Raw genomic sequence first — 19,359 nt, forward strand, 5'->3', positions numbered from 1 at the left:
GGCCAAAAGCAGCCCATGGTTCTTCTCAAATTGGATATTACCAAAGCTTTTGATATTGTCTCCTGGCCCTTTCTTCTTGATATCTTGGAAGGCTTACGTTTTGGAAGAGTTTGGAGAGGCTTAGGGTGTGTTTGGTTTGACTTTTGGCTTTGGCTTTTGCCCCCCTAAAAGCCAAAAGCCAACCAAAGGGCTGGATCCAGGAAGCAGCTTTTTCTAAAAGCCGACTTTCTCGTAGTGCAAATCTGAAAGCACCCTTGGACCTGCTTTTAGTGGCTTTTCGGATGGAACTGTGAAAACATATATCGAAGAATTTTTAACGACTTTTAGTGGTTTCTATCAAACGGTTTTTAGTTTTTTAACAACTTACAGCCTACAGCAGCTTTTTCTACAGCTCACAGCCCACAGCAACTTTTTTCACAGCCACAGCCCAACCAAACAGACCCTTAATCAGTGGTCGTCTTTCCACATCCTCTAATCAAATTCTTTTAAATGGTGTTCCTGGTAGTTTTATTATGCACCAAAGAGGTTTGAGGCAAGAGGACCCTCTTTCCCCTATGATGTTCATTCTAGTTATGGATGCTCTAAATCTGATGTTTTGCAAGGCTGATGAGTTGGGGTTGCTTCAGCCAATATCTTCTAGATGTATTCAACATAGGATTTCCTTATATGTTGATGATGTTATATTATTCCTTAGGGCTAGTGCTAATGATATTAATTTGGCATTGAGGCTCCTGAATCTTTTTGGTGATGCTACGAGCTTGAGGACAAATATTCAAAAAAGCGGTGTGGTTTCGGTTGAGGTTGCAATTTTACAAACTCTTTTGCCCTGTCCTATGGATTTCTTTCCTATTAACTATTTAGTGCTACCTTTGTCTATTAGAAAATTAACAAAGATATTGTTGTCTCTCATTGACAAGCTTGTTGACCTACTTCCTAGGTGGAGTCGACCTCATGACTAGAGTTAGCAGGCTATCCATGTTTACTCTGCAATCACCTCCACTATTATTTACCACACTATGGCCCTTGATCTACTCTCTTGGGTTTATAAAGCCATTGAATAAAAGGATTAATTATACATATGCCACTCAACTTTTACAAAATTAGATAGCTAGCTCATCTCAATGCCATGGAGTGGCATGTAAATGAGCTAGCTATCTAATTTTATAAAAGTTGAGTGGTATATAATTAGGAGTTATCTTTTGGAAAGGCAAAAAGGAGGCAAAGGTGAACATTGCCTTATTGCTTGGCCAAAAGTTACCAGGCCTAAGAAGTTGAGATGTTTTCGGATTTTAGATATTCAAAAGCTGAGCTGGGCTTTGAGTGAGGTGGTTATGGCTCAAGAAGGCGACTGGTCCTAGCAAACCTTTGGTGCCTAAGTTTTCGGTGTACCCTGAGGTAGTCTTCTTTATATGGTTGTAGTTTTAGAAATTGGAGATGGATCCTCTACTCACTTTTGGCAAGATAGGTGGTTGTACGGTCAAAGGATTAAAGATTTGACCCTTTGATATTCAGTATTGATCCCAAGACGCTTGGTTAACAAGCGACTGGTGAATGATGCCTTGTTTGACTAGTCCTAGGTGCATGATATTGATGGAATGATGGGTCAGTATCATAGGAAATATTACAGGGATTTTTTGAAGTCTGGGAGCTCCTTTCCATTGTCTCCCTGCAGCAGGGGTAGCTGGATAAGCATACCTAGATGTTTTCACCCATTGGCAAGTATTCAGCCAAATCGGCGTGAGGTTTTGTTGCATGGATCGTCATTCTTGAGGCCTATGACCGAAATGTGCCTTCATCTAGTTAGTGATTAATAAGAGATGTTGTACTGCAGATAGGTTAGCCAAGCAAAACCTATCCCATCAAAAATTTTGTGCCTTGTGACCAAGACAATGAAACAATCAGCCATCTCCTGGTGAGGTGTGGTTTGTTCTTCTCTAAAGGATGGGGTTGGCTGCCAAACAAAATTGGGCTGCCCATTCAACAGCATCAACTACATTAACAAATCAACTTGTATCGTTCGGTTGACCGCACACCAAGGTTATAGATCTTCATTCATTTGTTGGCCGCTCCCAGGACGTCTCAGACGTGAGACTGTTCCCATAATAGACCTGCTTAGTAGACTCATCCAAGTATGCCTGCACAGAGAGGATAACGCAAATAAGCAGTGCTAACCACTTTGTAAAACATGGCATGGCAGATTAACAAGGTTTTACAGTACACTACACAGGAACAGAGGGTGCACTCATGACCAGTGTTTCACGATTGTTCACTTCTTTGTATCAGTTACAAACTTGCAATAGATATCAAATTCTTGGAAGCTGCAGCGGAAGCTACCTTAAACACAGCACACTATGTTAGCATCTGATATGATACAATCGAGAATACTTACCTGCCAACCAGTAGGAAGACCCTTGGAAAGCTCTGCTAGATCAGGAGATCCTTTATGCTGTTTGGAACTACTTAAAGATGCAACAACAATGTCATCTTTTGACTCCTTTTTTGCTTCAGCCCTTCTGCGTTTTACACGGTCACGCCTGCAAAAATTCAAACAATCATCACTACAGCTACCAGGTAAAATCCATAAAAGAAACCATGTCGCCATTCATGATGTTCAGCTTCAGAATACCAAGGTTCTCAGTTATCCTAATAATAGGTATGTTATCATAGGCAAATCAGTCCCTGGAGACTATTATTAAATGTATCTAGCTAAAAACGGGCCTTCTTTAATCTAACATTAAGAATGTACACTAAGCATGGCATTAAAGACTCACTTGCATGAGCGGCAATTTATTGGTTGTGGGGAGTATTGGGTTCTAGTTCAAATTTTAACTAAATCACAAAACATTCGAAGAATACCCTACAATGCAAACAGGCCCTTAAAAGTATACCATAATGAAGAAAATGCTAAACTGGTATATTCCGTTAAGCTTCAAGAAGCTGCCACTGAACTGATTTGTCTCTCAGCTATGCCAGCAACCTAAAAATTTTCCAACATGTCTTTTGTCTGGACTCCAACCAGTTAGCACTGGTGCCATGCAGAGAACATATAGAAAAAGGTTGTTGCTTCAATCTTTTATACCACTATGTACAAAACATGCAAATCACTTGATGCAAGGGAAAGTCTACATGAAAATATGGTACACATGTATGCACAGTATTCAAGAAACTATTAGGCATGGCAGAGCGATCAAAAATCCACATTGATGAGAAAGGTAAGTAGTTAAGTACTTGAACTAGTTAGAACATTTCCTTCTAACACAACTTTATATGCAGGAAGTTGTCTGTTTCTAAAAAATATTCTAAGGCCAAAAAAGGAAGTTGGCTGCTTCTAAGCAAAGAGGACATCACATGGAGTGAAATGGTGAAAGGAGGAACAAAATCGGCCATAACCATGACAAACACCAGAAAATTTGTGGTAAATTTTGCATCTAGCTATTAAAATCAACCATCACACAGGAAAGGTAGAGTACCAATCACCACGAACAGGAACAAAATTGGCATTTTCCTGAGCATGTCCAAAAGCTATCTGTTGTTTCCGCCACTCCTGGATCAAATGGGGCACATTTAAAATCAGAAAACTTCTACAAATTTCTGCATGCATGCTTTAGAGAGGTAAAATGAAATTTACCTCTATTTCCTTTTGTCGCTTCCTTTCTAATGCCTCTAGAGCAGTTTCAGGCTCATCTTCCTCTTCATCACGAAGCTCCTCTTTTGCAGCTTTCCACTGTTAAAAGGAAAGCAAAACAGACTGATTCCACAAAGTGACGTTGCTAGGGCAACAATTATTTACACATCACTACTAACCTTAGTTTAAACCTTATAACGAAAGCAGACTGATAAAACTAACTAGCAAATGGTTACCAAATAACCAGGAAACAGAAGGTTAAAAGACGGAGGCCACTATTTCTTCTTGACATGATACATAGGGGATCTTGCAAAACATACCATGATGTTTGTCAGGGGCCAAGTGGCACTGTAGCACGCCCTCAGGTTGTTTAGATAAAGATAGACTAGTTTGGGATAAGATTAGAATTAGAGATAAGATTAGATCTAGTGTTAAGGGGTCAAGTAACCCTCTCTATATAAGAAGAGATTGTATCAATTGAAGGTAAGCAAGAGATTAGAAGGAAATCCCTTCTCTCTTGCCAGCTGTCGGCAAAGCCCTGCGGTCGGCCTTCCCAGCGCCTCCTAGTCCTAGCCGCAAGTTCTCTCTCTAGATCAGCCACGACGCCCTGCGCCATGCACATCCTCCTCGCCTCCGCCGGCGACAACGCAGCCACCACCCCCTTCTCCCTCCCCTCGCTTGCAGCCCTAACCATGAACAGCACCCGGGGGTACTGTAGCGCAGGGTGCAGCATCACAAAAACAGTACCGGCAGTACTGTAGCGCCACGATTGCTGTAGTGCCCCCAGCCATCCATAACAATGTTAAACCCTTCGTATTTTATACTGAATTCTTAGATGGTTGAGAGTTGAGAGAACGTCTCAAATCGAGAGTAAGAAACTAGGATTTGTTAATTCCATGAATATACAGGAACATGCTAAAAATGTAAATTTCAGGCACCTAATATGCAATAATAACAGAATACAGAGATTCGTTGTAGAGAGCAACCTTATCTACCAAACTTGAAACCTTCTTATTAGACCTCAGAGACGATGTAATACCAACAACCCGCTTCTTGTTGCGAATAACTACAGAACAGCACAAAAGATCAAACAATGTGATCAGGGTAAAGATGAATTGTCCAAATAATGAAATTCAAAATAGAATTACCTTTGATCTGGTTTGTAGTACTGCTAGAAGGCTGTGTAGAACTTTCAGGAACAGATGTCGTTCCTGCAGCTGATGTTGCTACTACAGCTTGGGTGAAAGGCACAATACTTGCATCATTGGATATAACATTATCATGATTTTTTAGATCCGAATTGCTAATTGCAGAAACAAGAGAAGCTGAGCTTGTTTTGATATCTGCTGCACTGCTATAAATGGCAGAGACTGATGAAGCGTAGTATCCAGAATGTTCAGCTGCTACAGCGCTTGCAGCCACAGTGACTGAAGGATAGGTATAATAAGATTCTGGGGCAATAGATGTGCCATCAACAGAAACAGATATGCCACTCCCAGATACTGGTGCATAATAAGAATGTTGTGCTTGAAGGACATGAGGCTCACTCACTTGCATATAGTAATTGGCATTTGTACCTTCAGTACTATAATACTCCATTCCTGAAATTGTATAGCCAACATTTTCTTGAGCTATATATGGCTGAGGAATTGTATCCACCTGAACATATGATGCAGCCGGCTCTTCTGGGGAAGCTGGAGGAGCTGGTTCGTGTTCGTGTTCAGGTGGTGGAGGTGGAATCCATTCCTCTTCTGGCGGAGGTGGAGGAACAGAATTATCCTCAGGAGGTGTAGGATCTTCAAATGATGGCAAATTAGATGAACTCAACTGTTCTGAAGGAGGATGCTCCTTTTCAGGTACAGAACTGCACTGTGCCTGCTCTTCGACATTATCTTCATCAACTTCCATTTCCACATCCATATCTTCATCATTGTCAGATTCAATTTTTGGAGGAACAGCTGCATTATCCCTACCTTGTGAATTCTGAGACGTTGAAGCTGGCTTACCAATCTTCATATTTGCATCGATAGTAATCCCAGCACAAACTTCATACTTCAAAGCCTCGCCATTGGAGGGTGTTATCAAGTCAGCATCATCAGGTGCCCTGTGTTCAGCAACCTCTGTCTTTGAATTCCTAGGTTCTGAATCTGCATGATAGTTCATTTCCAGCTTGGAAATAGAAGAGTCTAGTTGCTTCAGGTGCACCTCAGCATGCAACCACAATGGGAGCAAAGAAGATCCATAAGATGAAAGTGCATTTAAGTCCGACATCCGTATCTCAATTTCTCTTCTTATCAATTCAAGACCTTTGTTCGAGCCACAGAGCCTACAATGATAATAACTCATTAGTTTTCTACACTCAAGGAACAATAATGCATGCAAAGTAACAAAAGATATGACTAAAGAAAATAAAAGCACCTTTCCAGCAGGTCCAATCTTTGCAGCAAACCATCACCATATTTTGCAAGATACAAGGGATCAATGTCCAAAGGCTCATTACTGGCGATAGGAGCAGCATAAGCATAAGCATCTTGAGTAACATGTGCACTTCCACATGCCATTCCCAAATTAGGATAAGTTGTGCCGTTCCCAACAGACATATCACTTGGATATGCTTCCAGTGTGCTGTGGGGAAGGACATGGGTTTGAGCTTCATTTGAATAGTCCACATCAGAAGGAACAAATGCAGTTGCAACTCCTGAAGCTAATCCATTTGGTATATCCCAAGAAGTTTCTCCAGTAACTGTGTTCCAGTAATAACACTGATTACTCTGTTCATGCATTACTGCTTTCCAATTTCCACCGACATCACCAACAATCTGCATGCCAGATGAATCGGGAAGAGATTCAGTTGCTTTCACACTCTCTTCTTGTACAGTTGGCTCAGGAGCTATAGTGTTTTCTTCAGTAACACTTTGGGTGTAGTTCTTAACGTCACCAGCTTGAGGTGCTGCTTCTTGTTGATCACCGACAGAAGCCGATGGTTCAATTTTTGCCTCACTGTTATCACCAGCTATATCCGCACGCTGACTAGTTAACTGAAACAAGTAAAATATATTATTGCAAGACCCCAAAAAATGGCAAAGAAGTGAGCAAATATTGCATGTCCTCTAACGCTCTAACAGAAGATAGATGCAATTAAGATTTACGAAGCTGAACAAAAATCATTGTGTGAAGCACAGTTATGATCTGAACAATATAAATTAACAAAATTTACTCATTAACAAAAGTAAGCTCAGTACATTTGAGGCCACATTGTCGGAGACTTCAGCCAATAAGCACTTTTGGTAGCTTCGGTGTATAATTTTCCATAGTAGCAGAGCCGAATTTCATTACCACAAAGCAACAAAATTGCAAGCGTTAGGTTTGATCTACAGCGACACGAAGAAGTGGAAGCAAAAGCCATCACCTCTGAACACAAAAGGGTTCAGCTGGCTAGGAAAACTCCCAAAATAAATCTACTTAAAGCCAGTTAGAACTGACCTCAAAGTATTACGATCATAGATAAACTCCACACCCCAAAAACATTGGTTACAAGCCAACGGCTAACACCGCACACAAACCCCAGCTTTGGCATATTTGGTACATATAGTACAAAACTAGACTAGGTTTCTATAGTCCCAAGAAAGTTCAACATGTTTGACCAACAGGACAGAGTAAGGATATGGAATTACCTGAGCACTAGCATCTCCTGGACTCCCCTTAGCTTCACCAGTGGGTTGATCTGCTGCTTCCTCATCTTCCACTTCATCATCACTATATTGCCCAAGCAATGCTAGAGGATTCTCCTTTTTATCTGAAAATAAAATTACATGAAAATTTCAGAAATAAAAATGATTTTGAGGTGGGCAAAATACAGTGAAGCTCTTTTCTGAAACATACATAATGAAACCAACAGTATTGTAAAAATTAAACAGACTATTGCATTGTTAAAATTATTAATGTGAAGTTTACAGAAGGCTGGTCAGAAATAAGAACAGGTTAGGAGCTACATACAAAGAAAGAGACATACGAACCGAGGAGGGAACAATCACATCCTGAAATCCCCACGCTTAGATGCTGCCAACTGAGTGAGGTTACCCATAGGCATTCACTAAATTTTGACAGTGGTAGCTCAGTCTGAAGAATTTACTCAATGTTCCTTGCAGGCCGGTAATCCTACATGTATCTCGGAACCAGATATGCGAAGGTATACATGCTTGTACACAAATCCAAATTTCCACCATATTTATGTTCCATAATCCATAGGCATGTCTTCTTTACATATCCCTTGGAAGAAAATTGATGAAACCCACCTGAAGAAGATGGAGAAGTGGGAACCACAGTCTGTTGGTCACGGTTTTCACCTCCTATTCCATTATTATGTGATGCCTCCCCTGCAAGTTACAGTATCAAGAGTCAGCTTATTTGCAATCCATGTAAACAGGTCAGTGCCAAGTGGTATGTCATTTACCTGACTAATTAACATTCAGTGTGTCTACTATTACAATTTACAAGAATGTGTAGTTTCTTGTCACCCATGTAATCACTCGTATAAAAGATATCTAACCACAAGATTCCTACAATCGTAAGTAGCTGATGCAAACATTTGCATTGATCATTCTTCATCAAAATCCAACATCAGTTTTTTAATTTCATTACCATAACTGGCATGTGGGTAATATACTAATATTTGCTTCCACTTTTATTGCTTTGTTGATAGAGGTTGGGGAATCTATTGTGCCAAATTAGATCTACACCCTCCCAAAACCCACATATTGCCTTAGGGGGTGTTTGGTTCCTTTAGTCACTCTCCTAAACTTTAGTGACTAAACTTTAGTCCCTACAAATTCTATTTGAAAGACCTATTTCAGTCACCCCGTTTGATATTTTAGGGACTAAAAGTGATTAAACTTTAGTCACTAAAGTTTAGGAGGTCGGAACTAAACACCCCCTTAGCCTCCACCAGCACAACCACTGTCTCTGGCCCTAACCCCCAAAATACAGACAAGGTGATGTATGCCTCATCATGCATGTTGGATCACTTCCACCATCCTAGTTCCAAGATTATGTTTCCCTAGTCATGGATACATCAGATTGTGATTGATCCATTCAAACATAGGACCAAAGTGGCATTCCAAATGTGTTTGTTACTTATTATGTCACAAAAGAAGGTTATCAATTAGATGTTTGTACACCGAAAGAGTATCACACTAGAAGTGATTTTGTTCTCTGGGTCTGTAGATTTAAAAGGTTCGATCATTCGCCTGACACAGCCTCCCAAAAAAATAGTAGTGAATTTAATTATGTATTGTAATTGTCTTGCAGTACAAGGGGCTGAAACTGTGACAACTGTATTTCTCGCTATATCACTGAAACTGTAACTGGCTTGGTGCATGTCCAAAAAGTGACAAAAATGTGAAACTAAACACTTGTGGGGAACATAAAACTGACACAGGAAGAAGCCATTTTGGCCAGGCATTTGGTATTTTGGCTGCCATCAATGGTTTAGTTGGCCATCTAAATTGTGAGTGTATCCAACAGAGAAGCCATTTTAACTTCTATATTTATATCAAACAGTACTGGTATTGGATTGGTGGATGGTGGGACTGCCCTGTCATCAATACACGTATAAAAATAGCTGCCCCATTGCTAGCATCCATTTTAGCTTTCCTCGTGTTAGCAACCTACTTGTATTACTCAGAAGTATTGCTCAGAATTAACAGAGTTAATAGAGTATTGGAGAGGAGAACGAGAACTAGAGGAAGAGAAGGCTTGGGGAAGAAGATGCTAACATAATTCTCTGATGTTCGATGCCCCGATCACCCGGTGCTTACAGCTTTTAACCTCTCCACATGCCACGGCCACACACAGCCCACACGACGGCCCACACACGACCCAGCATGTTATAACGCACTCCACACAGTCCACACTCGGCCACTGCATCCGAACTCGGCTCCTGATTACATCTCGGTACCTGACACCTCGCTCATCTTATCCAAAATGGCTACTCGTTTTGATGCACTACAGAACCTATGTGTCAGCTATTTTGCCTTTGGCTGCCCCTTTAATTGGCCTGTTGGGATCAGCCGTATTGCCTAGTGTGAGTGCGCAAACGATGACATCGATGCTCACAGCAAACAGTTTCTGGTAATAAATACCAACCCAATGACTTATCAGCATCCAACTGTCAGAAACCCCAGGGTACAGTGAATCATATTTGGCCTAAATCAACCTGCGTGCATTCAGAAGACCGGACAAACCCTAAGGGCGAGAGACCAGATATCGATACCAAATCTCAAACCATGTCAAGACAAGCTAGGACACATAACGATTAAACACAACTAGATCGAACCAAACCGGACGGACGCGAAACTTACCGGGGGAGGAATCGAGGAAGAGGTCGAGCTTGACCCTGCGGCCCGCCGCGGCCATGGCCGCTAGGCGTCGCTCCTTCCTCCTCCCCATCAGCCGGGCACCGAAGGTTTTCTCTGCGATGGGATGGACCTAGAGTTAGGGTTTGGAGGTCGAGGTAGGCAACCCACCGGTCTCAAAACGTTGTCTTTTTTTGTTGTTATAATTTTCACTATATATACAAATAATAGGTTCATCTCATTCTATAAAATATAGGCCGGTTTCTAATGACAAATATCCAATTCCATCACTACTCTCTACGACTCAAGTTAACAGGTCTAAGATCTTGTCCAGCAATTCACTTATATGGTCAACTAAACATTATTTTATATTATAGATTATACTGTTTAAGGATTAGCCTTTTTTCTGAAAATTTTCACGTTTAGACTCATGGATGACTTATTGTCGTTTTGGACCTTTTACTCGACGTCACATGCCGTGGTGCCGAGGTAACGTGTTACGCTGGCATTGCAGAGCTTGTGTGCCATAGATCTTGGCATCGAGCTAGAATTTTAGTGCGAGTCGAGCTCCTCTTTCCCCATTATCTCCCTCACCCTCTCTCTCTCACCGCTTCCAACTGATCTCTATCCTCCGCGCCCCACCGCCGACCGACAATCCGCCCTGAGCCCCCCCCCCCCCCCCCCCCCCCCCCGCGTCCGCACCAGCTCCTCCCCGCGGCCATCATGTGCGCCACCCAGACTCCACCACTGGCAGGTCGCCCCGAGCGCCAACGCCGCCTCCAGGTCCTCCCCACGGCCATCGCGCGCACCGCCACCGGCCTAGTCGCCTAGAGCATGCCACAGCCTCGCCACCGCCGCCTCGAGCACGTCATCGCCTTGCCTCATCGTCGTCACGCCTTCGTCGCCTTGAGGTTAATGTCGCACGCCTAGGTTTAGTTTAGTACAAATTTTACTTTAGGTTTAGTTTAGTATAACTGTTAGTTTAGTTACAAATTTTACTCTAGGTTAGTTTAGTATATATTTTAGTTTACTTTAATTATTTAGTTTATTATAGTTAGTTTAGTTATTTAGTTTGTTCGGTATAATTAATTTAGTTTTGTTTAGTATGTTTAGATATTGATAGATTAGTTTAGTATAGTATAGTTAGTTATTTTTGTTTAGTATACATTTTATATTTTTTTAGTTACTTAGTTTAGTATAGTTAGTTTTGTTTACTCTGTTTAGTTTTGTTTTGTTTACTTTAATACAAACTTGCTAGTTAGTTTGTGTACTTAGTTTAGTTTTGATTAGTTTATTAAAGTTAGTTTATTTTTGTTTAGTATGTTTAGTTTATTTTTGTTTACTTTAGTATAAACTTGCTAGTTAGTTTGTGAACTTGTTTGTGTACTTAGTTACATACCATATTAGTTCGATAAGTGAATGTGTATGTCAGCCATCGTGTTGTTCGTTTTTCTGAAAGTTCGATAAGTGAATTTTTACTGCCAAAATTTAGTTATGGTTATTGAGCTATGAATTCATGTTTAAAATAGATGGACACCCTAGTGACACTAACTCATGCCTCGGTTAGCCCACAACTCAATCCGAGACGTTACCCATTGATAATCACTCATCATCAACTCGAACCACAAGGGACAAATCAACCTTGTGTTCGCAGCCAAGCTTCTTGACCATCTCAACATTCAACAAGTTATTGTAGCACCACCAATGATGGTATGTACACTGTTGTCCTTAACGATGAGGAACATGTTGAACAGGTTTTGGCATTGTCTATTGTTAGAGCTGGGCATTCGGTTTTTTTAAAAACTTCGGTTCGGTTTTTCGGTTTTAAAAAACTTAGGTTTTCTAGACATTAGAAACCGATCGGTTTCTTGAAAATGAAAAACCGAGAAGTTTGGTTTCGGTTTTTTACTTCGGTTTTTCGGTAAAAACCGAATACCAAACTTATACTCATGACAACACATACAACAAGTTTATATGATAAATTACACATAATTTTAAAAAGTACAAATTATATATGTACAAATATTTAGAGATATATCATACATCACATATAAATAAGTGAATAACAATTTAATTGTTTCACACATATAGTTCACATAATCGAATAGTCAAATTTTAGAATTGATAAAGTTTGGTAATTCGGTTTTTTGGTATTTCGGTTTGGTATACGGTGAAAACCGATTACGATACCGAAAACCGAATTTTTGAGATACAAAAACCGAAACCGAACCGAACTACCGAAAAAATCGAAATTTCGGTTCGGTTCGATACGGTTCGGTTCGGTTTTCGGTTTATAGTAAAAAAGTGCCCACCCCTATCTATTGTCGTCGTTGTCGATCGTGGCACTCAAAGCTCGTTGCACAAACAAGGCATTATAGGTCTTGGTCGCTGTTGTACCAAGAACCTCTTCATCACCATCATCAGTCCCTGCAATGTTACCTCCAAGAGTATCTTCATCCTCAACATTAGAAGCACTAACGTACCCACCATCAACAGTAGCAATGTATATCTGTTTGCTAGGGCAATTTTGTCGTATATGGCCAAGTCTCTGGTAGCGGTGGCACTTGATGTCGAAGGAGCGGCCTATGGAAGAGGTGGACGCAGCAGGTTTTGCTGCACCACCTAAAGGCACCAAGGACATGCTATTGTCGTGTCCCTGTGATGCCAAAGGTGTGGTGCTGTGTGTACCGTTGGTGGAGGAAGGTGTGGTCGTCCGTATGCTCGAAGAGGATGACGCCTTGGCTGACGCCGGAGGCTGTCGTGGCGCGAAGGTGCTGCTCCTCCATTGTTGGCAACCATGCAATTCTTTACAAACATAGAAAGGTGGAACAAACGTTGTATAGAATAATACTCTTTATAATCAACAATGTCCTGAATCTCCCGCTTCAATCCCCCATAAAACCTAACCATTTGTTCCTCCTAATCCACAACTACCCTACAACACAACATACCTTTCTGAGCTCTTGGTACTATTCCTGCATAGACATATCTCCCTGATCTAAACATTGCAGTTTTTTTCGAAGATCGCGTCTATAAGAAGGGGAACAGAATGAGCTTGCATCTCCTCTTTCAATGCATTCCATGTTTGTGGTGCAGCACGTGTATTAACAAGTTCGTTCCACCAAATGATAGCAAAATCTTTAAACTCACTAGTGGCTTGTCTAACCCTGTGTCGCTCATGAACAAGATGGAAATTAAATTATTGTTCTACCTGTTGGGGACCATAATTAGGGGTACCCTCAAGGCTCCTAATTCTCAGCTGGTAACCCCCATCAGCAGAAAGCTGCAAAGGCCTGATGGGTGCGATTAAGTCAGGGATCGGTCCATTCGAGGGACTCGATCACGCCTCGCCCGAGCCTAGCCTCGGACAAGGGCAGCCGACCCCGGAGGATCTCCGCCTCGCCCGAAGCCCCCCTCTAGCGGCGAACATATTTCCGGCTCGCCCGAGGCCCTGTCTTCGCCAAGAAGCAACCCTAACCAAATCGCCGCGCCGACCGACCAAATCGCAGGAGCATTTAATGCAAAGGTGGCCTGACACCTTTATCCTGACGCACGCTGAAAGGGAATTAGGCTTACACCTAGTCCCTAATTAATTTTGGTGGTTGAATTGCCCAACACAAATAATTGGACTAACTAGTTTGTTCCAGTGTATAAGTTATACAGGTGTTAAAAGCTCACACTTAGCCAATAAAAAGACCAAGAGTTGGATTCAACAAAAGAGCAAAGGGGTCAACCGAAGGCACCTCTGGTCTGGCGCACCGGACTGTCCGGTGTGCCACCGGACAGTGTCCGGTGCACCACCGGACATGTCCGGTGCACCAGAGGACTCCACCACAAACTCGCCACCTTCGGGAATTTCCAGAGGCAACTCCGCTATAATTCACCGGACTGTCCGGTGTACACCGGACAGTGTCCGGTGCTCCAAGGGAGAGCGGCCTCAGGAACTCGCCAGCTTCGGGAATCTCCAACGGCTAGTCCACTATAATTCACCGGACATGTCCGGTGTGCACCGGACTGTCCGGTGCAACCCCGGAGCAACGGCTATTCGGCGCCAACGGCTACCTGCAGCACATTTAATGCGCGCGCAGCGCGCGCAGAAGTCAGAGTCGCCTATACTGGCGCACCGGAAAGTGAACAGTGCATGTCCGGTGCGCCACCGGACATCCAGGCGGGCCCAGAAGTCAGAACTCCAACGGTCAGAATCCAACGGCAGTGATGACGTGGCGGGGGCACCGGACATGTCCGGTGTGCACCGGACTGTCCGGTGCGCCATCGAACAGACAGCCTCCCAACGGCCACTTTTGGTGGTTGGGGCTATAAATACCCCAACCACCCCACCATTCATTGTATCCAAGTTTTCCACTTCTCAACCACTTACAAGAGCTAGGCATTCAATTCTAGACACACCAAAGAGATCAAATCCTCTCCAATTCCACAAAAGGCTTTAGTGATTAGCGAGAGAGATTTGTCGTGTTCTTTTGAGCTCTTGCGCTTGGATTGCTTCTTTTCTTTCTCACTTGCTCTTGTGATCAACACTCAATTGTAATCAAGGCAAGAGGCACCAATTGTGTGGTGGCCCTTGCGGGGAAGTTCTATTCCCGGCTTTGATTTGAGAAGAGAAGCTCACTCGGTCCGAGGGACCGTTTGAGAGAGGGAAGGGTTGAAAGAGACCCGGCCTTTGTGGCTTCCTCAACGGGGAGTAGGTTTGCGAGAACCGAACCTCGGTAAAACAAATCCGCGTGTCACACTCTTCATTTGCTTACGATTTGTTTTGCGCCCTCTCTCGCGGACTCGTTTACATTTCTAACGCTAACCCGGCTTGTAGTTGTGTTTATATTTGTAAATTTCAGTTTCGCCCTATTCACCCCCCCCTCTAGGCGACTATCAATTGGTATCGGAGCCCGGTGCTTCATTAGAGCCTAACCGCTCGAAGTGATGTCGGGAGATCACGCCAAGAAGGAGATGGAGACCGGCGAAAAGCCCACTACAAGCCACGGGAGCACTTCATCGTAAGAGTCCCGCACCAAGAGGAAGGAGAAGAAGAAGGACTCCTCCAAACGGAAGGAGAAAAGATCTTCCTCTTCTCACCACAAAGAGAAGAAGGAAAAATCTTCTTCTCACAAGTCGCATCGGAAAGGCGACAAGCACAAGAGGATGAGGAAAGTGGTCTACTACGAGACCGACACTTCATCTACATCGACCTCCGACTCCGATGCGCCCTCCGTAACTTCTAAACGCCAAGAGCGTAAGAAGTTTAGTAAGATCCCCTTACACTATCCTCGTACATCTAGACATACTCCATTACTTTCCGTTCCATTAGGCAAACCGCCAACCTTTGACGGTGAAGATTATGCTAGGTGGAGTGATTTAATGAAATTTCATCTAACCTCACTCCACAAAAGTATATGGAATGTTGTTGAGTTTGGAGCACAGGTACCATCAGTAAGGGATGAGGATTATGATGAGGACGAGGTGGCCCAAATCGAGCACTTCAACTCCCAAGCCACAACCATACTCTTGGCCTCTCTAAATAGAGAGGAGTACAACAAGGTGCAAGGGTTGAAGAATGCAAAGGAAATTTGGGACCTCCTCAAGACCGCGCACGAGGGTGATGAACTAACAAAGATCACCAAGCGGGAAACGATCGAGGGGGAGCTCGGTCGCTTTCGACTTCGCCAAGGGGAAGAGCCACAAGACATGTACAACCGGCTCAAGACTTTGGTGAACCAAGTGCGCAACCTCGGGAGCAAGAAGTGGGATGACCACGAGGTGGTTAAGGTTATTCTTAGATCACTCATTTTTCTTAACCCCACTCAAGTTCAATTAATTCGTGGTAATCCTAGATATACTCAAATGACCCCCGAGGAAGTTATCGGGAATTTTGTGAGCTTTGAATGTATGATCAAGGGCTCCAAGAAGATCAACGAGCTTGATGAAACCTCCACGTCCGAAGCACAACCGGTGGCATTTAAGGCGACAGAGGAGAAGAAGGAGGAGTCTACACCAAGTAGACAACCAATTGACGCCTCCAAGCTCGACAATGAGGAGATGGCTTTAATCATCAAAAGCTTTCGCCAAATCCTCAAGCAACGGAAGGGGAAGGATTACAAATCCCGTTCCAAGAAGGTTTTCTACAAGTGTGGTAAGCCCGGTCACTTTATCGCTAAATGTCCATTGTCAAGTGACAGTGACAGGGATAACGACAAGAAGGGAAAGAGGAAAGAAAAGAAGAGGTACCACAAGAAGAGGGGCGGCGATGCCCACGTGTGCCGCGAATGGGACTCCGACGAGAGCTCCACCGACTCCTCCTCCGACGAGGACGCCGCCAACATCGCCGTCACCAAGGGACTCCTCTTCCCCAACGTCGGCCACAAGTGCCTCATGGCAAAGGACGGCAAAAAGAAGAAGGTAAAATCAAGATCCTCCACTAAATATGAAACCTGTAGTGATGAGGATGATGCTAGCAATGAGGAGGATAACTTGTGCGTTCTTTTTGCCAACCTTAACATGGAACAAAAGGAAAAACTAAATGAGCTAATTAGTGCTATTCATGAAAAAGATGACCTTTTGGATTCCCAAGAGGATTTTCTAATTAAAGAAAACAAGAAACATGTTAAGATTAAAAATGCTTATGCTCTAGAAGTAGAAAAATGTCAAAAACTATCTAGTGAACTAAGCACTTGCCATGACACCATTGTCAACCTTAGAAATGAAAATGCTAGTTTAATTGCTAAGGTTGAGTCTCATGTTTGTGATGCTTCAATTCCCAATCTTAGAAATGATAATGATGACTTGCTTGCTAAGATTAAGGAATTGAATGATTATCTTGCTAGCCTTAGAGTAGAAAATGAAAATTTGATTGCTAAGGCTAAAGATTTTGATGTTTGCAACTCTATTATTTCCGACCTTAGAACTAAGAATGATATGTTACATGCTAAGGTTATTGAATTAAAATCTTGCAAACCCTCTACATCTAATGTTGAGCATGTTTCTATTTGTACTAGATGTAGAGATGTTGATATCAATGCTATTCATGATCACATGTCTTTAATTAAACAACAAAATGATCATATAGCATTATTAGATGCAAAAATTGCCGAGCATAACTTGGAAAATGAAAAGTTTAAATTTGCTAGAAGTATGCTCTATAATGGGAGACGCCCGGGCATCAAGGACGACATTGGCTTCCAAAGGGGAGACAATGTCAAACTTAATGCCCCTCCTAAAAATTTGTCTAACTTTGTTAAGGGCAAAGCTCCCATGCCTCAGGATAACGAGGGTTACATTTTGTACCCTGCCGGTTATCCCGAGAGCAAAATTAGGAAAATTCACTCTAGGAAGTCTCACTCTGGCCCTAATCATGCTTTTATGTATAAGGGTGAGACATCTAGTTCTAGGCAACCAACCCGTGCTAAGTTGCCTAAGAAGAAGACTCCTAATGCATCAAATGATCATGACATTTCATTTAAAACTTTTGATGCATCTTATGTTTTGACTAATAAATCCGGCAAGGTAGTTGCCAAATTTGTTGGGGGCAAACACAAGGGGTCAAAGACTTGTGTTTGGGTACCCAAAGTTCTTGTATCTAATGCCAAAGGACCCAAAACCGTTTGGGTACCTAAAATCAAGAACTAAACTTGTTTTGTAGGTTTATGCATCCGGGGGCTCAAGTTGGATACTCGACAGCGGGTGCACAAACCACATGACAGGGGAGAAGAAGATGTTCTCCTCTTATGAGAAAAACCAAGATCCCCAACGAGCTATCACATTCGGGGATGGAAACCAAGGTTTGGTCAAAGGATTGGGTAAAATTGCTATATCACCTGACCATACTATTTCCAATGTTTTTCTTGTAGATTCTTTAGATTACAATTTGCTTTCCGTATCCCAATTATGTCAAATGGGCTACAACTGTCTATTTACTGATGTAGGTGTTACTGTCTTTAGAAGAAGTGACGATTCAATAGCATTTAAGGGAGTGTTAGAGGGTCAGCTATACTTGGTAGATTTTGATAGAGCTGAACTCGACACTTGCTTGGTTGCTAAGACTAACTTGGGTTGGCTCTGGCACCGTCGACTAGCCCATGTTGGAATGAAGAATCTTCATAAGCTTCTAAAGGGAGAGCACATTTTAGGACTAACAAATGTTCATTTTGAGAAAGACAGGATTTGTAGCGCATGCCAAGCCGGGAAGCAAGTTGGCACCCATCATCCACACAAGAACATCATGACGACTGACAGGCCACTGGAGCTCCTACACATGGATCTATTCGGCCCGATCGCTTACATAAGCATCGGCGGGAGTAAGTACTGTCTAGTTATTGTGGATGATTATTCTCGCTTCACTTGGGTATTCTTTTTACAGGAAAAATCTCAAACCCAAGAGACCTTAAAGGGATTCTTGAGACGGGCTCAAAATGAGTTCGGCTTAAGGATCAAGAAAATAAGAAGCGACAACGGGACGGAGTTCAAGAACTCTCAAATTGAAGGTGATAGTCGCCTAGAGGGGGGGGTGAATAGGGCGAAACTGAAATTTACAAATATAAACACAACTACAAGCCGGGGTTAGCGTTAGTAATAATAAATGAGTCCGCAAGAGAGGGCGCAAAACAAATCGCAAGCAAATAAGGAGAGTGACACGTGGATTTGTTTTACCGAGGTTCGGTTCTTGCAAACCTACTCCCCGTTGAGGAGGCCACAAAGGCCGGGTCTTTTTCAACCCTTCCCTCTCTCAAACGGTCCCTCGGACCGAGTGAGCTTTCCTTCTTCACAATCAACCGGGAACAAAACTTCCCCGCAAGGGCCACCACACAATCGGTGCCTCTTGCCTCGGTTACAATTGAGAGTTGATCACAAGAGCAAAAGAGAAAGAAAGAATGCGATCCAAGCGCAAGAGCTCAAATGAACACGGCAAATCACTCTCTCTAGTCACTAGGGTTTTGTGTGGAATTGGAGAGGATTTGATCTTTTTGAATGTGTCTAGAATTGAATGCCTAGCTCTTGTAAGTGGTTGAGAAGTGGAAAACTTGGATGCAATGAATGGTGGGGTGGTTGGGGTATTTATAGCCCCAACCACCAAACTTGACCGTTGGCTGGAGGCTTCTGTTCGATGGCGCACCGGACAGTCCGGTGCACACCGGACAGTCCGGTGCCCCTGCCACGTCATCACTGCCGTTGGATTCTAGCCGTTGGAGCTTCTGACTTGTGGGCCCGCCTGGGTGTCCGGTGCACACCGGACATGCACTGTTTGATGTCCGGTGCACCGGTATGGGCAGCCCTGACGTCTGCGCGCGCTGCGCGCGCATTTAATGCTGCGCAGGGAGCCGTTGGCGCCGCAGAGAGCCGTTGCTCCGCTGGCACACCGGACAGTCCGGTGCACAC

General features: G+C 43.1%; 1 long non-coding RNA gene across 5 annotated transcripts; it reads right to left on the minus strand.

The window, feature by feature from the left end:
- Positions 1-1,776: 1,776 nt before the first annotated feature.
- Positions 1,777-10,271, minus strand: LOC100273846 (uncharacterized). 5 transcript variants are annotated; one of them, XR_002262820.3, is made up of 10 exons: positions 9,985-10,271; positions 7,921-8,001; positions 7,300-7,421; positions 6,044-6,663; positions 4,774-5,951; positions 4,612-4,691; positions 3,629-3,724; positions 3,471-3,544; positions 2,390-2,534; positions 1,777-2,135 (listed from the first exon to the last, which is right to left on the minus strand). It is a non-coding gene; the product is annotated as an uncharacterized lncRNA (long non-coding RNA). The 5 variants fall into 5 exon arrangements; XR_002262821.3 differs by having other exon boundaries at positions 2,224-2,534; positions 9,985-10,188; XR_002262822.3 differs by having other exon boundaries at positions 7,642-8,001; positions 9,985-10,187.
- Positions 10,272-19,359: the final 9,088 nt, after the last annotated feature.

The sequence above is a fragment of the Zea mays genome, chromosome 6 (genome assembly GCF_902167145.1).
Source record: "Zea mays cultivar B73 chromosome 6, Zm-B73-REFERENCE-NAM-5.0, whole genome shotgun sequence".
Lineage (NCBI taxonomy): Eukaryota > Viridiplantae > Streptophyta > Magnoliopsida > Poales > Poaceae > Zea > Zea mays.